The sequence below is a fragment of the Budorcas taxicolor genome, chromosome 2, assembly GCF_023091745.1.
Source record: "Budorcas taxicolor isolate Tak-1 chromosome 2, Takin1.1, whole genome shotgun sequence".
NCBI classification, from domain to species: Eukaryota; Metazoa; Chordata; class Mammalia; order Artiodactyla; family Bovidae; genus Budorcas; species Budorcas taxicolor.
Window position 1 is genome coordinate 141,781,743 of NC_068911.1, and position 20,049 is coordinate 141,801,791.

A 20,049-nucleotide genomic window follows, 5' to 3' on the forward strand; every position below is an offset into this window, starting at 1 on the left:
TTCTGATATTCTCTGGAAAAAAGTCAACTCAGGGCTTTAGTCTTCTGCATTTGAAAGGGATGTTTCAGTTAAACCCCCTCTGATAGCTCTCTAGTTTGCCTAACAGGTTCCCCGGACCTCTTACAGCTTGTGAATTGCTTCCAGCCCCCCAACCATGAGAGGCACAAAGCTTAAAAGCATCTTAAAGATACAGAGCCTTTTCTAAAGAGTTAAAAATTATATTGGTAGAGGGTTTTCACTGTCGACTCAATGACTGCTGCCAGGCCTCCATATTCTTTATCTTTTAGGCACCTGGAAGGATGTTAATCAATGTAAACGGGATATGGAAAAAGATATATAGTAGTTTTGATGTTAGCAACACTAGACTTTTGAGTTAATTACTTCTCTTTGTTATATGTCACTGCACTCCTCTTGTGTCGTTGCTAGGTCATAATGTAACTTTATTTAGTGCTTTCTGAGAATGGCACCAGACTTTGGGAAGATCAACACAAATAAGTCTTCTGGTTGACAAACCCTTATCAGAAAAAAGGCTGTAAAATGTTAATTGGCCCTTTTGGCTGGAAGATCATGTAAATTACCTAAGACTTGTGTATACAACTAGCTATGCAGAGAGAAAAGCCTGGTTTTGGTAAGAGTCTGGACTGCTAACGCTGCATAACTTTGTGTTACCCATTGATCTCCATGTTTTATCAAAAGTATAAAAGGCCTTCTGAACAATAGAGGACGGAGCCAGTCGCTGGACTGGTTTCCCCCATGTCTCTCTCTCTTTTTCTCCCTTTCCCTCCCTCTGCTCTTTACTCTAATTTCAGGCTGAATTCCCATCTGGGGCGTGGAGGCTCGCCAAGTCTACTTACTTGCCCTGGCTGTTAAGACCCACGTAAAAGGGAGCCTAAGGTGAGGCTCCCTTAGATATTCAAGCCAGCGCCAGTGGCCCAACGTAGATGGTGCAGATTCCTTGTCTGGAATTTTATTGGTCTTCCACATAATCCAAGTTATTCAGCCTTCTTTCTCCACTTAATTTTCCTACTACATTATTTCTCCCTAATCTAATCTTATATTTCTATATTAATAAATAAATGTTTTCCTCGTCAGCGCCATCCTCGCTTCGAATTCCCTGGATCCACCGGGGCTGGACCCCAGCACATATCCTTTGGACTGATAAACCAAGAGATGTAATCCAAATCCATATAATTTGAATCTGAACAACTGAGTTATTAATACTTACTGTCTGAAATTGCTGTTTATACCCTTTGATACTGAGGAGTCATTAAAATGAAGTTGGGCCATATTAGGAAGGAAAGAAGTTTTTTTTTTTTAATTATAAAAGATTCCTCATTTATTCCTCACCTCCTGACTGCCTGCCTGGTTGCGGTCGGGGAGAGGGTCAAGGCGGGGAGTGAGTATAACCCTCAGGACCTGCTTCATCCAGGCTCCTGTTGTCTCTGAGTTCTTGCTCTTCTTTAGTCACTAAGTTCTGTCCGACTCTTTGCCACCCCATGAACTGCAGCATGCCAGGCCCCTCTGTTTTCCACTATCTCCTGGAGTTTGCTTAAATTCACATATGTTGAATCAGTGATGCTATCTAATCACCTCATTCTCTGCTGCCCTCTTCTTCTTTGGCCTTCAGTCTTTCCCAGCATTAGGGTCTTTTCCAGTAAATTAGCTCTTTGCCATCAGGTGACCACAGTATTGGAGCTTCAGTTTCACCCTCAGTCCTTCCAATGAATATTCAGGGTTGATTTCCTTTAGGACTGATGGTTTGATCTCTTGCTATCCTAGGGATTCTTAAGAGTCTTCTCCAGCACCACAATTCAAGAACATTAGTTCTTTGGTGCTTAGCCTTCATTATGGTCCAACTCTCACATTCATACATGACTACTGGAAAAACCATGCTGTCTGGCTTCTTTTGGGTTCAGCAGAAGGGAAGCAAGAATGGATGATCAGCGGATGGGAGAAGAAAAGGTTAGGTATTTATCTACTCTCCCCCTCTTCCCTCTGCTGCTGAGAATGCCTGTGTCTCCCTGGTGGATAGGGCAGGCCCCTATCCCTGGCTGTAGCTTTTATGGAGTCTGGTGATACTGTTCTTTCTCTTTGCTCCTATGTCCCAGGGATGAAAATAGCTTTGTACTTTTCTAGTTCCTAGTCGGCAACATCCCTTGTTGGTTTTGTTAACTTTATCCGCACCTCTAAAGAATCCCCTCCTCAAAATACCACTTTTCTGATTGGACCATGACAGATATCCATGCTAAACAAGGTTGGAGTGTTTAATACAGATCTGAAGAAAATTTGCTGCCGGGTATATGCAGGCACAGCTGCAGGAGGCTAAGAATAGCTCTGTTTGCAGCATCTTTTTTTTTCTCTTTAGAAGCTTTTGCAGTTCTAAACTACTTTGGAGGGGTTCAGTAAGGACTTTATCATTCACTGCCAGTGTTTCTCTTGTAATCTGATTCTCTCTCTACTCGTTCAGAAGAGCCTGATAGTAAAAGTTACCCTTGTAACTTGACCACAATAGTATTTTAGAATTGATGAACTTTAAAGAAGCATACCTCCAGAGAAGGAAATGGCACCCCACTCCAGTACTCTTGCCTGGAGAATCCCATGGACGGAGGAGCCTGGTAGACTACAGTCCATGGGGTCTTGAAGAGTTGGACACGATTGAGTGACTTCACTTTCACTTTTCACTTGCATGCATTGGAGAAGGAATTGGCAACCCACTCCAGTGTTCTTGCCTGGAGAATCCCAGGGATGGGGGAGCCTGGTGGGCTTCTGTCTATGGGGTCGCACAGAGTCAGACACAACTGAAGCGACTTAGCAGCAGCAGCAGCAGCAGCAGCAAAGATGCATACCTCAGTCTTGCATTTATCATTTCAACTTTCTCTCTCTAATTTTATATAGAAAATCTGTATTGATTGTAAGTGAAATTTTAGGCAACACCAAGTTGATGTACTAATAATTAAGGACCCAGAGGAACATCTTGAAATCAAACAAGGTCTTTTTTCAAGTCTAGCTTTCAGAGTAACCCTGATCATGTCTTTGAGGTTAAGAGTAGGGAAGCGTGTGAGGTGAGAGTCTAGGTAGTTTTCTCCTCTAGAGATAGACCTGTGATCTCTAGAAGCTGACTGAAACGGGGGAGGGTTGACCTATATGCAAATAAGAAAGACCTATTTCTAGGAGCTATTTAGTTTCCCCAGCTTCTTCAAGGAGATAAAACCCGCTTTCATCTAGTCTCCTGGCAGGTCCTTCTCCTAGAAAGGCTTTCTATCCGAAACTCTCCTCTCCTTTTTTGAGCATAGATGAGTTTCTTTAATCTAAAGATCTCCTTATATATTTTGTATTTTCTCACACACCTAAGGGGGAAAAAAAAAACACCCTGTGGTATTTTAGTACCCTTTTATGATATTCTGGGGCGTGTCCCTAGGCATCCTATATTCTTCCTGCCTTTGATAATATTTCTTCTGACAAAGTATATCTTCAGAATGAAACTGTTAGTTGCAATAGAATAAAAACATTAAAAGATTGATCCACATTTTTACATTTTTGATAGCAGTATGTTTGGTCCTGCAATACACAGTCCCATCTGTCATAATGCTCCTCCATCCCTCCAGTTCCTAGGCTGTAGACACACCTTAGTACCAGCCAACAGTTCTCAATGTAAGTTGAAACATGGAGGGAGGCAGAAAGGTATGGTTTTAATATCTTACATAAACTCCTTTGCTGAAGTCTTATAGCATTATTTTGTTTGATAATCGAAGGGGATACATGTAGTTGGTCACTATCCTCTCTACAAACATTGTTGATCTTTCATGTATATAAATAATAATTACATCTCTCCATTTTCATTTTTACTATAAAATAAATTGAGAATATTTAGCCATAACCTTGATTTTTTCCTTCATGATTCTTATGTTCCAGTCCTACAGTTATTTTCTTTATCCATGTTTTCTCCTGCTCATCTATATTTTGAAGATAGAATAGCCCCAAAACGAATTCTGAGCTTATAGAAAAACACATATTAGACAGAGTGAAAATGTGTCTTAAGGTCTTTGTGTTTTGTACTCTGTTATTACATCTCAAAATGACAGTATAATTGTAGAGATGTTATTATTTCTTTTGTAAACTATCTGAACCCCCGGATATTCTCTGCTTTAATGATGCATAATCAGCCATTATCTATCTTGTATTTATGCTTTTGTTTAAGAAATTAATGACAAACTGGCAATGATAGTTCTAATTTGGCACTTTTCTTGGCACATTCAGTCCTAAATTAGTCAGATTTCATATGTCAAAAAGATATTTTTTCCCCTTAAGAAATAAAATATGAATCTGAACATTCAATATAAAAATATTCAAAATTGAAATGTATAGCTTTAATAAACAACAATGTAACATAATAATTTAAGATGGCTGAAGAAGGTTAGGATTATATATACATACCCATTACTATTACTGATTATATTGGTTTTCCAAAAGAGTAAAACCTAAGTCATCCCAAACATATTTGTGCCCATCTTACACTGAAAGTCTTGCAGAGAAAGATTCCATACATTCTCTTAGTAACCAAATTTCTTATTTAGAATTATTTTTATAGAATAAGTTATTTTTCCAACCAAGGGCTCCCTGGTTCTGCATTTATTCAGATGCAATGTTATGTCAGGAAAAACAGTGTTTCTCAAATGAGTAACTGTTTTATTATGGGCATTAGTGGCATACACAGATGGCACTAGATAGAGTCACCCTTCCATTGGAAACTTTTTTAAAAATAGCAAATTTTAATGCTATTAGTTCAGTCAGTAGTGAGTGAAAAATCTCAATCCTAAAATCAGAGAAAAAGAATTTTATATTGTTCATGATCTGAGGCAGGAGTTTATTCATCTAAACTAATGTGTTAGAAAATCATCAGTATATCCACTGAATGCTAAATATCTTATACATTTAATAGCATTAAATTATAATATCTTCTATTGTAATAAAACATAGTAATATATAGTAGCATGTAATGGCTTCCCTGGTGGCTCAGTGGTAAAGAATCCACCTGGCAATGGCGGGAGACATGGGTTCAGCCTGTGAGTCGGAAAGATCCTCTGGAGAAGGGAATGGTAACCCACTCCAGTATTCTTTCTGGACAATCCCATGAACAGAGAAGCCTGGCAGGCTGCAATCCATAGGACTGCAAAGAATCGGACATGACAGAGCATGCAGCAGTAACATGTAATATGTAAATATGTGATAAGAGCTAATCCTTACATACTGTATAAAGTTTGAGCATGTGCCTTGCACTCTTTCCGGTGTGTAAAATCACTTACTCCTTACAATAACCTCATTAAGTAGATACTGTTATTAACCTTCTCATACAAATGAGGAAACTAAGGTGAAGGAGATGTTAAGTACTTTGTCCAGAATCATACAGGTAGTTAGTAGTAAGGTGAAAATTTTATTCCATAATCCTAACAACGGGAATCAGCTTTCTTCTCTAAAATCAAATCATATTTGTTCTCTTTCTTGTGAGGTGATTTCAGATGTCCATTTGCTTGAAATATTTGAATTAGGTTACTTAGTAATATTTTTTCCATTTATTAAATTATTCTACAATTATGTCTGGTATCTAGTCCTTATCATGTATCACATTTTAAAGGTATGTTAAAATATAATGGATTAGCAAGTTATCTTATCTTTGGAACTGCTCAGCTCTGTTTGTAGTTATGTGAATGCAGGTCTGTATTCACGATAGCCAAAGCAAAGTGCAGATTTTGTTTACTTTTGTTCCATATTTACCATTTCTTGTAATGATCCTCAAATGCTTGAAATAGAGATGCATCTTTAGGAAGATTTTCTAACAGAATGTAAAAATTATCAGTGTTAAATACTTCTGTAATATGTAAAGCATTAATAAAAATTGCTGCTTCAGATTTCTTTTTAATATATTTACAGCTGAATGACCCTGTCATTTAAATATTTTAAAGAAAAGTTGCAGTAATGTTTAGAAAATCAACTTAGAAATCCTAGGCTTGGGGAATGGTCATGATGATTCATGGAGAATAACTGGATTCTCATTCTTAGCTGTTAATCATTCACCTAGCTCTGAACTTGACTGACATCATCCTTGTGAGTACTACCACGCTTCTGCTGCTGCTGCTACTGTTGTTAGCCCTACAGCTACTAGCGCTACTACAGCATTGTTGTACAGTTGCTTAGGTGTCCTAAGTAGCAGGCATACTACTAAGCACTGTATCCACATTTCACTTCATTCTCACAGTGATTTTGTTAGGTTAGTTTACCCCAGTTTTATTGTCAAACCGGAGCATCTTTAATCTAAAGCAGCAATAAAATGAAGTGGCTGTCACCTAATCTCCTGAGTGTTTTGTCCCTCTCCTGCCACCGAGTCATCCTTACATGGAGTACTTACATGGCCTCTTTCATGTTGTGAGGCGCATTTGAGGGGCTAAATGGAGAATCTTCCCACTTTGACAGAGGGAGTTGAAATGGTTTATAACATCTTCCAGTGTAGTTTAGGAATTATATCCTCAGGCTGGGGGAATTGGTTCCCTGCTCACTGAATTAAAGAATGGCATGCCTGAGAAGGACTTTATTTTACTAAAGGAAGTTAATCTTTGGAATAGAAAAATGGTCTCATTGCAGAACTTTTAGGAGAATAAAATTATTGTTTGTTTTCCCATTCCATCACATGCATACATGCATATACATCCACATGTGGATCAAAGAAAACAGATGGGTCATTTAAATAAGAACCCTACCCACCAATAGGTGACCATCTTAATCAGAGTGCTTATTTAGCGCTCTGTTGTATAGAAGTGTACTCTACAATGCATTATTTCATTTAATCATTCAGTCTCTTTTAAAGTGGTAGTTATTATTTTCTTGATTTCACAGATGAGGACACTGAGTCTTAAAGAGAATGAATCTTGAAGACCATGAATGATTTGTTTATGACAGCTGCCCAGAACAGCATTTACTTCCGTATTGCCGTATCTGTTCTATATTCACTGAGTCTTGTAAAATCTTAAATTACCCATTTTGGAAAGATACCTGGTAGCCAAATTATCTCAACTAGAGAGCAGTGAGCCAGTTAGCTGGAAATTACTGCATATGTGCACAAGAGAATCCTGTGTCATCACCCAGTTTTGGAAGCAATAATGTCATAATGTAGCAAGCTATTGTGGCCTCCAGTAATTCTTTCAGTTTATATTTTTTCTGAATGTGTGGGCTGCTGCTGCTGCTGCTGCTGGTAAGTCACTTCAGTTGTGTCTGACTCTGTGCGACCCCATAGACGGCAGCCCAGCAGGCTCCTCTGTCCCTGGGATTCTCCAGACAAGACTACTGGAGTGGGTTGCCATATCCTTCTCCAGTGCATGCATGCATGCAAAGTCGCTTCAGTCTTGTCCAACTCTGTGCGACCCATATGGACAGCAGCCCACCAGGCTCCTCCATCCACAGGATTCTCTAGGCAAGAATCCATTTCCTTCTCCAATGTGTGGGCTATTTAGTGTGTAATGGAAATAGTGCTGAATTCATGGCCAAAATAGGAAGGGTTCAACTCCAGTTTTCCTACTTATGAGTTCTGTGACCTAAACATTTAACTTCTCTACAAGCATCAATTTCTTATCCATTAAAAAGAATGAGACTTGTCTACTTTGTAAACTTCAAAGGATCATTGAGAAGACCAAATTCAGTACAGCACATGAAGGTTTCTTTGAAAACCACAGGATACCTGAGAAGTGTTCTGGGCATGAGGGATGGGGACAGGGGGAGGGTTAGGCCAGGATATGTCCTAAACATATAGAGACCTGAGTTTCCTTGCCATCATTACCCTTCCTTCTTGAGTTAGGATGGTCCAAAGTGAGTTCAGAACCACATGCCACAATATTGCCACTACCCATTGCAACCATTTAAATGAGTTGCACCTGCAAAAGTCATCTTCATGGCATGTTTGTCTTTGATTTTGCTGTAACTGGCAAATCTGCCTTTTTGTTAAGTTAATAAAGGTCACACTGTGTAACCACTGTTGGTTATTAATGTGTCCTAAGCATCAGGATAATAATGCAAGCAAACAGGTAAAATTTTTCTCTCTGACAGAAGTCCTTGTTGTTAAGATGCCAAGAATCCCATTTAATAAAGTAGAATAATTATAAAGGGCTTGGCTTGACTCCCAGAACAGGAGGTTCCCCAAGAATCCAGTTGTTAGCACTCTTCATCTCACTGTTTGGAGTCATGGAAGAATATACATTATCCAGAGAAAGCAACACAGAGGATCTGAAGGGAAATTATTTCCCCCACACAATTCAAAGACTGTAGAGTTATACCTCTATTAGATGATAGGATGTATTCAAACTATACCCTTTGTTGATTCAAACTTAAAAAAAAAAAAAGGTAGAAGTAAGAAGCAAAGGAAACAGGGAGACAGAGATTAATACCAACCAAAATGGGCTTCCCCATTTGTGACTCAGTGGTCAAGAATCCATGTCAATGCAGGAGACCAGGGTTCAATCCCTGGGTCAGGAAGATCCCCTGGAGAGGGTCATGGCAACCACTCCAGTAATCTTGCCTGGGAAATCCCATGGACAGAGGAATCTGGTGGGCTGTAGTTTCTAGGGTCACAAAGGATCGAACACAACTTAGCAACTGAACAAGTGTGGTATTTCTTTGTTGTGTGTGTGCGTGTGTGTGTGTACGTGTGCATGTGCACATCTGCACATGGATGTGCATATTTTCCCCAGTAAGTTCTGAAACCATTTCTTTCTACATGGAATAGATGAGAGAAATCAGCCACCATAGTGTATGAATATTACTAATATATGACTAATTTTGTCCTCAGTGACAATTAGTAAGTATCAGGTTATACCTACTGATGTATGAAAAGCAACATGGGTAATCTGACAAATTAAAGCTTTGGGGTGTGATGCTGTTTCATAACAGAGACATTGGTTTGCTCCAGAAAATCATTGCAGTGCCATAAATTGAGTGACTCAGGTGCATGTGATTTCAAGGAGAAAAAAATTTGTTAGAAACTGTGATCTGGGTAAACTGGGAAGGAATGATTTTCTTTTCTCTGTTTACTCTCTTTTTTCACCTTCTAAATAATTGAAAAGAGATTTCTTTGGTTGTGGGAAGTAGAATCATTTAAGTGGGCCATTATAAAGTAAAAAATTTAAAGATATAGTTTTGCTAGAAAGTAAAAAGCAAAAAACTTATTATAATATTCCAGAAAACCTAATAATTAAAGAGGTGTATTACTATTATGAGAAAATCATTAATAATAATTCAAAGTAAAAGTAAAGCTGTTGTTCAGAAGTCTGCTTCCAAAATTAACCTCAAGTGCCTACTTAAATTCAATTAATTAAATTTAAAGGAAATTTAAAATTTAGTTCCTCAGTTGCATTTTTTCAGGACTCCATATGGCTAGTGGCTACTGTATTAGTTCAGAAAGTTCCTCATTTTAGTAAATGTAAATATGTTTTTAAGATAATACTTAAATTTTCTATAGCACTTTTTCTCTCAACTTCATTTTAAATTCTTCAGTTGAAGATCATCTTATCATGGTGATTTTCAGGAGTCCAGCCCCTTTAAATGAGGAGGAATGTGTATGTAATTATCTCTTTACTTGCCTGCTCATCTGTCAGCCCCAGGACAATGACACATGTGTGTGTGTGGGTGTGTCTGTACTGTGTTTTTTATCTTGCCTTCTCAGTATCTATCTCATACTGATTATCTGGTAAATGATGGGAAAAAAGGGAGATGGAAGAGATGGAAGAAAGGATGAAGAAAACTTTTTATACTGAGTCATTATACAGTCTTTCTATAAGTTGATTCTCATCAACTCAAACTTATTCTTCACTTAGTAATATGGCCCTTTAAAATTTGTTCTGATAAGTCATGGTATGTCTAATTTGTTTTATTTTATAGAAACTAATAAAACCCAACCTCCTACTATTTCTTAACTTTTATTGTCTCACAAAAAGTGTATATTTAGCAATGCATCCTCTTAGTGTTTATGATCCACTTCCAAGTAAGGTCTGACTTCCCTAGCTAGTAGATACTGGAAAACATTTTTCTTTTTCTGATTTCTCTCTGAGGAGAAAATAACTATTAATTTACTCTTTCCTTTTGGATTTTTAAAAGTTAAAAGCAAGACATGGTAGTTAATTAGTAAACATCATTATAACATACATAATATAGATCAATGAGGTATAATAATGACACATTTAAAGTAAAACAATCATGAAAATAAATACACCAAAAGACCAATGCTCATATTTCAGATATCAGGAAACTGGAATCCAGAAAGACAAACTCAGTTGCACAGGATCAGAGAGAAAACGGGTTATATCAAACTTTGTTTAGTCGCTAAGTTGTGTCCAACTCTTTTGCGACCCCATGGACTATAGCTCGCCAGGCTTCTCTGTCCTTGGGATTTCCCAGGCAAGAATACTGGAGTGGGTTGCCATTTCTTTTTCCAAGGGATCTTCCTGTTTCCAGGGGATCTTCCTGACTCAGAGGTCAAACCTGCGTCTCCTGTGTGGGAGGCAGACTCTTTACTACTGAGCCACCGGGAAGCCCATAAATCAAAGACTATAGGGAAAACCAGATGTAGATTTAGTCTCCAGTTGTCCCATGGGTCACCTACTGCAACACCCATTTTTTAAACTGTTACTGAAAAATATAATTGAAATAATCCATGATAGTTTTGTAGTTCCTTTTCTTTCCTTATCTCTGTAGATTCCTCTTTATTGAAGCTTTGAAAAATTGTAAAATACTATTTGCCTAAGTCAAATAAGAAAATGCAGATTTAGTGAAATAAATAAAATTGTTAATGTAGGGATCACTTATTTCTGAACTATCTCCTGGTCCCCAGATTTAGGGTTCTTTAAAAGGTTTCAGGCAGAAAAACATCTCCCTCATTCTGGAACACCCAATTCTCAGCATGATGAATGTTCCAGGTGCTCAAATCACAGTGTTGGGGAATGTTTAATGAGTGACTAGGGCAGATGGACTATACTCTTTTTTATTGTGAACAGATCTGTTTACAATAGCAAGTCTGGAATTTGAGAGTATACTCCTTGCCATTTTAAATTTCATGAATGAATGAAGTGGCCTACTAAGATTAATCATTGCATTTCAGTACCAATATAGGACTAGCGTTTTTCTTGTTAATGTGCCTTTAATTTCTGATTTCTGAGGATTAAATGACATAGGTACTTCAAATGAAAATAATATAAATTTCATTAAATATTCATAACCATTTATTCCCCACCCTTGAATTAATGTGGTTAAAGTCCCTCCGTGTGTTACAGTAATTTCCATGAAATAACTTAGGTTTATTTAAATTATGCTGTTTAAGGAAGAAAAATGATTGTGGACAGACTCTTTTTTGTAGTATTATCAGGCAATGCTTGTTGTTTGGGGAGAGTTTGAGAAAGCTTGAAGGAAACTATTTCTGTTTTCCTAAAAGAATGAACTCGTAAAGAGAGGTATAACTCTGCAGACATTAAATTTTATACTGTTGGTTAATTTCAGTAATGATTGATTTATTCTAATTCAGCATTCAATTGACTAGCCTACATTCAGTTACGTATCCTGTGTTTATCACTCATATTTTAATGATAAAAATGCCCAGATTAAAAAAAAAAGTTTATAGTAAAGATTAAAAAAATGTGGATTTTTTAAAACAGACTTGCTAATTACATAAAGTTGTTATGTACAACTAATAAAATTTTAAAAATACAAAGATATAAAATAAAATTGCCTGTATTATTCCCCTAACAACTGAAATAATTTTGTAATGTTCTTTTTAAAAAGTATTCTATTTTAAATTAATGTGTATGGCTGTGCCTATGTGTGTGTGTTTGTATACTAAAATACACAGATCATTATAATTGCATGTGTGAATAATTGTACACTATTCTATATGCCACCCTGTTTATCTCATGTCATAAATTGCTACATGAGTTTTATCATGAGTGGGCTCTAACCATTTTTTTGCCATTGGGCACTTTAGTTGTTTCCAAAGGTCATGGTTTAATATAATCATAGAGCTGGAAAGGGGGTTTAGAGAAGATTTATTTCAGTCCCTTTCCTTGTATGTTCTTTCCTGGTAGCTCAGATGGTATAGAATCTGCCTGTAATGCAGGAAGACCTGGGTTTGATCCCTGGGTTGGGAAGGTTCCCTGGAGAAGGGAATGGCTACTCCAGTATTCTTGCCTGGAAAATCCCGTGGACAGAGCCGCCTGGTGGGTTACAGTTCATGGGGTCCCAGAGTCGAGACAACTGAGCAGCTAACACTTTCTTGTATAATATGATTTTATAGTTAGGACTAGGGTCTAGAAAGGTTGACTTAGACATTTATTTCTTTAGAAAATAAATGTGAGTTATGTAATTCCAGAAATACTTTTTTCTTTTAAAAAATAGAAGTGAAAGAAAAATAAACTTAATCTTCAAGCCACATTCAAAATAGAATAAAAAATGTGGATGAGTAATCTATCATTGGGGTGACTAATATATCATTCGCTATAAATATTTTCTTCCCATTTTAAAGGCAAAATGCATCCATATAACAATTGTTATAGTCTCTATCACAGTAAGAGAGGGGCACACAAAATACGGCATTAATGAATTTCCAGTCTCTTTTCTTCAAGATATGTTAATTGCATGGCTATAAAGTGAGCACATGTTGAAAAGTAAACTTGGATTTTAAAATTCTTTCCATTCTAATACATTATTGCAAAGAACAATAATACTTTCCCCACTCTAGGATGTATACTTGGCCTTTAAGTTATATTTCATTTCCTTATATAGTATTGCCAGCACTATAATTTATGGCTGCCGCATCAGTCTAAATGATAGTTTTGTTGGTAAATGCCCTTAGGTTTAAGACACATGTCAGTTCTTGAGAGTTTTACTTTTTCTGTTCTAATGGTGTCCAGAGGTGGAATTTAGGGGGAAAAAAGCATATTAATAGGCTATGATTTATTTTCCAAGAGTAGTGTGATGGTGACACCAAGTCTGTTCAGTGATAAAGTCCTATGTTTTCTCATGTCTGTCCCAGTTGAGACAACTGGACAAGGAGTCTAAAGAATCAGAAACTTTGAACAAGCCGACTTATATAGAAGTCCCATAACACTTCTGAAGAAATAGTTTTTAGTCCAGAGAATACTATTAAAGCTTTGTCTTAAGTGTTCATCGAGTAAAATTTGAGAATAAAATCAGATTCTATCAGCTATTGGTGCCTGCCTTTGTGAACAATGAAATGGAATCTCTACCGTGCTTTCTCTCATCTGTCTCTATCTTTATCTCATCTCTCTCCTGGGTTCTTTACTAACATTTCTGGCCTCCAGTTTATGTTTCCCTTGAATGTTCCACTGGTACTTCAAACTCAGAACTTATCACTTCCTCCCAACCCTCTCCGTTTTGTCATGTTTGTTTTTGCACATAATGGGGTTGATTCAGTACTTGATCCTTGGTGCTGAATAATCCATTCAATAGAATTGCTCATAGATTTGTGTCTTGTATCTCCAAGCAAGGTCATTGAGTGTTTAAGAAAACCGAAAAAGGGTTTTGTTTGTAGTACAGTGATTTTTAAGCACACAAAGCCTTAGTTTCAATTGATTGGGAGTTTATCCCTGCAGCTCTCAACCTCACAGGTTTTATGGTTCTTGTGCCTTTGCGCAAACTATTCCGACAGATAATGACATGGTATTCTTGCCAAAGGGTTTTACGGATTGCATCCAATTATCCCAGGTAGATGTCTTTGATCTGAGTACATATTACCCTTACTTAGTAGGTGAGGAAACAGGAGACAGAGGCACAGGGCAGTCAAGCAATGTGGATGGGACTCGGAGCCAGTCTGACTCCTCTGGTGCCCGGGGCTGCCATGTGGGAACATTTCTCTGTTGCCCTGAACTTCCAGGATATGTTGCTTCTGAAGATTCTGGGATAACATCCAAGATGATACTATCAGGACCATGCTGTGAGCCCCAGACTGAACCAGATCGTGGAATTCGATTAATAAGAGTCAGAGTTTTAGCGGCGATCTTGCATATCATCTTGTTCAATTACTTATGCATGAATTTTTCTATGATCTGAGCTCATTCAGTCTTAACTTGAATTCCTCCAGTGTTAGGGAACTTTCTAGCTCTTAAGTCAGCTCTCCACATTTTCCTCGTTGCTAGAAAGAGCTTGTGAGAATCGGGCCCCAGCTCATGTTCTTATAGTTTTCACTCATTTGTGCAAGCTCTTCTCTTCAACTGTCCACAATACGTCTCACAGTCTTCCATAGAATGGTTGTACAAGGATGATAGCACAGACACCATGCCCCTTCTCTGAGTCCTCTTCCTTAGGATACATATCCTTAGTTCTCTCAAATGTTTCTAACATGGCCCAAAATTTTACATTTTATTTTTAAGATTTTATTTTTTGCTGGAATATGGTTGCTTTACAATGCTGTGTTAGTTTCTGCTGTACAATGAAGTGAATCAGCTATATGTATACATATAGCCTCTCCCTTGTGGACCTCTCTGCCCGCCCTCCATCCCACCCCTCTAGGTCATCACAGAGCACTGAGCTCAACTCCTTGTGCTTTATAGCAGCTTTGCACTAGCTATTTTACCAGTAAGTGTACGCACAGTATACTTTTTCCAGTGGTGACTAATAGGCCTAGCTTCATTTCTTCTCTTGTCTTCTTAGGAAGAGAAGAAGCAGTGATATGCTACTTTCTCCCTTCACACTCAGTCAGCCAGTTTGTCTGTCCATCTCTTTTCTTTCTCTGTCTCCTCTCCTTCTTTTACACACATACACGCACAAACTTCAGTGCCTTGATTCCTGCTCAGAGAGAACTGCCTAAGCCAGTGTAGCTCATGCTCGCAGTCTAGTATTTTGGAAAGTAATTTGGGTTTCAGCTGCACACAGGAAGATTTGAATTCCAGCTTACTAGCTAACTCAGTGAACTTCTGTTTCTTCACCTGCAAAATGGAAAATTGAATTCTTTTCACAAGTGGTAACTATTAAATGCAATAGTGAATGTAAGAGTGCTTGACTCAATAATAAGTGCTCAAAAACTATGAATTTCCCTTCTACTGTGGGTCTACATTCTCAAGAGCCCACCTACCAGTTTTATGATGGCTTGCTGCATCAAACACATATGTTTGCTTTCAGAACTTAGTCATTCCATATTTTTTTAATATAGCAAATCTTCAGTGTTCAAAATTAGTATAGCATGTTTGAATTTAAACACTTGTAATTGAAAGAAGTGAAAATCCAAACAATGCATTGGGTGAGGCGAATGCTGTGCACGAAGAGATGATCATTGGAAACAACTCGTCCTGTAGATGAGCAATGCCCCTCGGCACTGTTTTAAAAGCAAAAGAAATAGATTTTACATATGGCAAAGTGCTTATGTATATTTATCCAGCCGGGCATATTATTAATGTGTCTTTAGCTGTTTGAGCTTGTGCTGTACTGTAATTGCACATACTTTTTTTCTTCACTCAGATTTCTGCCCTATTCACAAAAAGAAAATCATTAAAAATTTTTTCTTCAATAATTCCCTTTCCTCTTCCTGTGTTTTAAAAACAGATGATGCCACTGAACCACAGTGGGCAATATTAAAACCTAATCAGAAAGAGGTCCCAACTTCTTACCAGTACCTTCTCATCCTCACCCCCATCAACACCCTTGACTGTCTGTCTGCATCTTGGTTCCACTCACAATAAGCTTTCAACTTCAAGGTTAACAAGGGGGATCAAATGTGACCACACTACCTCTCTGATTCATCTTTTCCCTAGACTAAGACACCTGGATTCCAAAAGTGAATACTGAAAGGGAATACCTTTCTGAGTGTCAAAACCACTTGCATGGGATCTTTCTCCTCTTATTCTATCTAATGAACACAAAGCCCTGCTTTAATAACCTTTTACTAACTGATTTCCCTGCAACTGCTCTACCTGCCTTCCTCCATGTCCACCATATTGGAGTAGATGTAATTTTGTAAAAACATGAATCTATCAGTTTCCATGTCCTGAATAAATGTCTTTAGTGGCTTCCCATTTGTCTTCTGGCTTCTCATTTGTCCTGACCTAGGAATCAAGCCCACGTCCCTTGTGTCTCTTGCACTGCAGGTGCATTCTTTACCAGCATGATATCCCCAGTACCTAGCATAGTCTGACATATGTTAGCATATTCTTATCTTTTATACATATTAATTTGCATAATATTAATTGATAATAGTTGAATAATTAGTAGTTATAGACAACTAATAAATAAAAGTAGAAGCTGCTACAGGAGGGGAGGGCTAGTAATTGCTTGTTGACCAATTGATCTACAATTGTAGGTAAATTTAGTAAAGGAAGTTGGTATCATGCGATTACTTACTAAAAGGTTTTTAAAGCACTGGGAGCATTGTATCCAAATATTTCAATAATTGGTATCATTCCCCTGCCTGCTCCCCCCCTCCCATCTAATAGCAAAATAAAGAGAGAAAAGAAAGGTCTTCTATAAGGAAGTCCAGTTTCCTCCATTGGATATATGTTATTATTACCTTGAAAATGTTGTCCATTCTTTGAGAATAAGGGTTTTTTACTTTTTAAAAGTTCCAAATAAGGAAACATCTTAGTGATAACCTTGAGAACATATAAACCTGGTCTCTTGCATTTTCTGATTTTAGAAAGTCCTAACAGAAACTCATACAAATGAACTATTTCATTTTCACAGCTACACTGAAGAGGGATAAGTCGAATTTTACAGTTAAAAGAATTTCAGAGTCAGCTGAGCTGCTGTTTACTCCCTTCCTCCTCTTCATTGTAAAGATTTTTCCATTAGGGTTAATATACTAGGTATGTTATGAAAAGCAGGCAAATGCGTATTATGCAGCTATTGATTTTTAATTTTCATTTGGAGTCCCTCTGGGGTGTTACTAGTGATGCCCTCAGAGCAAATGTGTGTCTGGGCAGTCAGCCAGGGATTTACATCGGCAGCCAGGTTTATTAAGGAGAAAATGGGCCCCTTAGAATTATTGCAGGTATATAGCAGCAAGCTGAAAAGTACAGTCAGGCTTTCTGCTTCCTTTTGGCCAGAGTTCTAATAGGCGGAAACAGCCCTGAGTTTTGTTGGACTTGTAAAGTGACCCTCCTAAACCTCAGGGCTAAGTGAGTGTCAGGAAAAGTGAAAAGTTTCAGTCCACAGTTTTCATTTCCAAAAGATTGAAAGCAAAATCCATCAAATTACTGACAGAGGCATCAACCTTGAAACATCTGTAGTGAAAGAAAAGTTAAACACTAATTACTAATGGCTGTTTGCCCCCTGAATCAGGTTTGAGGGAGGATTGATAAAAGCATAGGATTGAATAACAGAAATGAAGGTTCAGACGATTCAGAAGAACGTTATTGCCATCGGTGAAATTGCTTTGTCATTGGTTTGTGTCTAAGAACAGACAACTCTGAATTTGGATAAAATAGTTACTGCACACTATTTGATATGGACTTCTCAAGTGGCTCAGTGGTAAAGAAATCTGCCTGCTAATGCAGGAGACACAGGTTTGATCCCTGGGGCAAGAAGATCCCCTGGAGGAGGAAATGGCAACCCATTCCAGTATTCTTGCCTGGGAAATCCCATGGACAGGGTAGGCTAGAGGCTACAGTCCATGGGATCGCCACGAGTTGGCCACGACTGAATGACTGAGAACACACACACACAGTATTTGATAGAATTGAAGTATCGAGTTTGTAGGAAGTTTAGAGATCTAGGCTGGTCTTGTTTTATAGAAAAACAACAACAACAACAAAACTTGTGGATTGGTAATTGTCAAGCCAGTATGAGGGATTTCACGTGGTTTGGGTATATATTTGTGTTTTTTCTGCTCTTCTGATTCTCCGTGTATCAGCCTGAGAACTTTGATGGCTGGGACTGTGATCCGAGTTCCAGGGCCAGGGTACTGCTCTCTGGCCTGCCTTGGGTCAGACCTTTCTCAAAGTCACAGAGCATTGTCCCTACCTCAGCCATTATTGGGCTTTCCACCCAGCATAGTGGTGTGTTTGTTCTGGTCTAACTCTACCACCTAATATCATTGCTGAAACTGAGTTTTGTTCATCTGTGAATTCTACATATTTTACACAGTAGTTGGTAGGCTGTGTTAGGACACAATAATTATTCTTTGCTGAGAAAATAAATGATAAAAAACTGATCTGTAGCTTTCTACTCAGTGACATTTAGATTTATCAACAAGTAAAAATGATTTTCCCCCTCATTTTTCTGAGTATTTTTATGGAGACTATTTAGTTGATGAAAATCAATTTGTTACAGAGCTAGGGACTTTAGGGTGAGGAGGCTAGATCAGGGCCTAGGACTAGAAGGCGCTCTAGTAATATATATATTTGAGGGCTTGGCATCAATTAAAAATGTTTTTATCAGGCGATCTATATAACTTTATGAGTTATCATTCTGAAATGTTGAATTTTAATTTAAAAATTCATGCTTGGCAATAGCAACAGATATGAGATACAATTGTTATTGTCATTGTTTAGTTGCTAAGTCGTGTCTGACTTTTATGACCCCATGGGCTGTAACCCACCAAGCTCCTCTGTCCATAAGGCAAGAATACTGGAGTATGCCATTTTCTTCTTCCAAGGAATCTTCCCAACCTAGGGATTGAACCTGCATCTCCTGAGCCCATAAGATACAATAGAGATATATACATATAGTTTTCTACTTATTACATAGTTTTGGCCTATTAAATAAAAGGCTACAAAAATTCTTAATAGAGCCCTCTAAAGTGTGTCTGAGACTAGTTACTACAGAACTTAGATATGAAACAACTAGTAATAAATTAGAACCTATTGGAAAATAAAATTAAAATTTATAAATCATTAAATTATAAAGTACTCTTAAAATACCTTGGCAAACAATGACTGAACACATCTTTATGCCCTAGAATTTCATAGAATATATTGTTAAAAATAGTATTGCATATTTCCTCTTAAGATTTATAAATCCTAAGGGGAAAATACTAAGATTTCCAGCTTACTGTATTTACCCTAGTCAATCCTTGCATTACTGTTTTCTTTGGTTTCACCAGTTGATGGTCTACCCCTCCTTGCTTTATGCGCATTTTGCCATCCTGATTTGTGGTGATTTCTGACATTGAACCAATCCCGGGTCAAATTTAGAAATGAGTATTCATTACCTTAAATGCTCCCTACAGTGGTTAACCCAAGAAGAGCTTGAGATATGGGCATTCCGCCAGGAGGTGAACCAAAGCAATTTTGGTTACAGCTGATTTGTGGTTTGATCTTTGCAGATGTGCTTCACTTTGATCTCAGTTTTAGGAAGTCATTGCAATTCAGTGGAGCCAAATGTGGTAAGTGCCTGAAGATAGTGACTTCAGTGCATATGTTTTATCAGCTGGATATCTTTTCTTAGCCAGAATGAAAATTATGAGTTCTTCACATAATTTATATGATAATAGAAAGGCAATTATATAGCTTTTAAAATGATTAATGATTGGCTATTCCATTGGCCCGCAGACAATACATAATCTATAGGAAAAGGATTCTCAGTACTGGTATCTGACAGATGGTTTCCCAGTATATTCAGTATTCCTGCAATTGGGGATCAGTATTGTTATGAGGAAGGGTGAGGGAACTGTTTTTTGTATATATTGTTTCAAAGACATTCCAAATTGTATATGTTATTTATATATGTATTACAAATTATATTTGTTATTACACAAATGTATAGTACTACAAAAAATTAAATTTGCATATGAATAACAAATAGCAAGTTAACTAAGTCACAATAGGACAAAGGGGTGCTGCTTGCAGTTTGAAATAGGTGATTTTTCTGCTAAATAGAATTAAGTAATATTTTACTACACAGTGAGTAAAATGCATGGATATTGTTACTTCAGGCTTACACATATTAATATGTGTAACTTTAACTCTAAAAATGAGTATAGAGAAAGCACGTATCACTTTCTTAATTCAGACAACAGCACTTCTGAGTATAATTTAGCCATGTTTTATCCTTTCCCTCCCAACCAGGATGATCTCA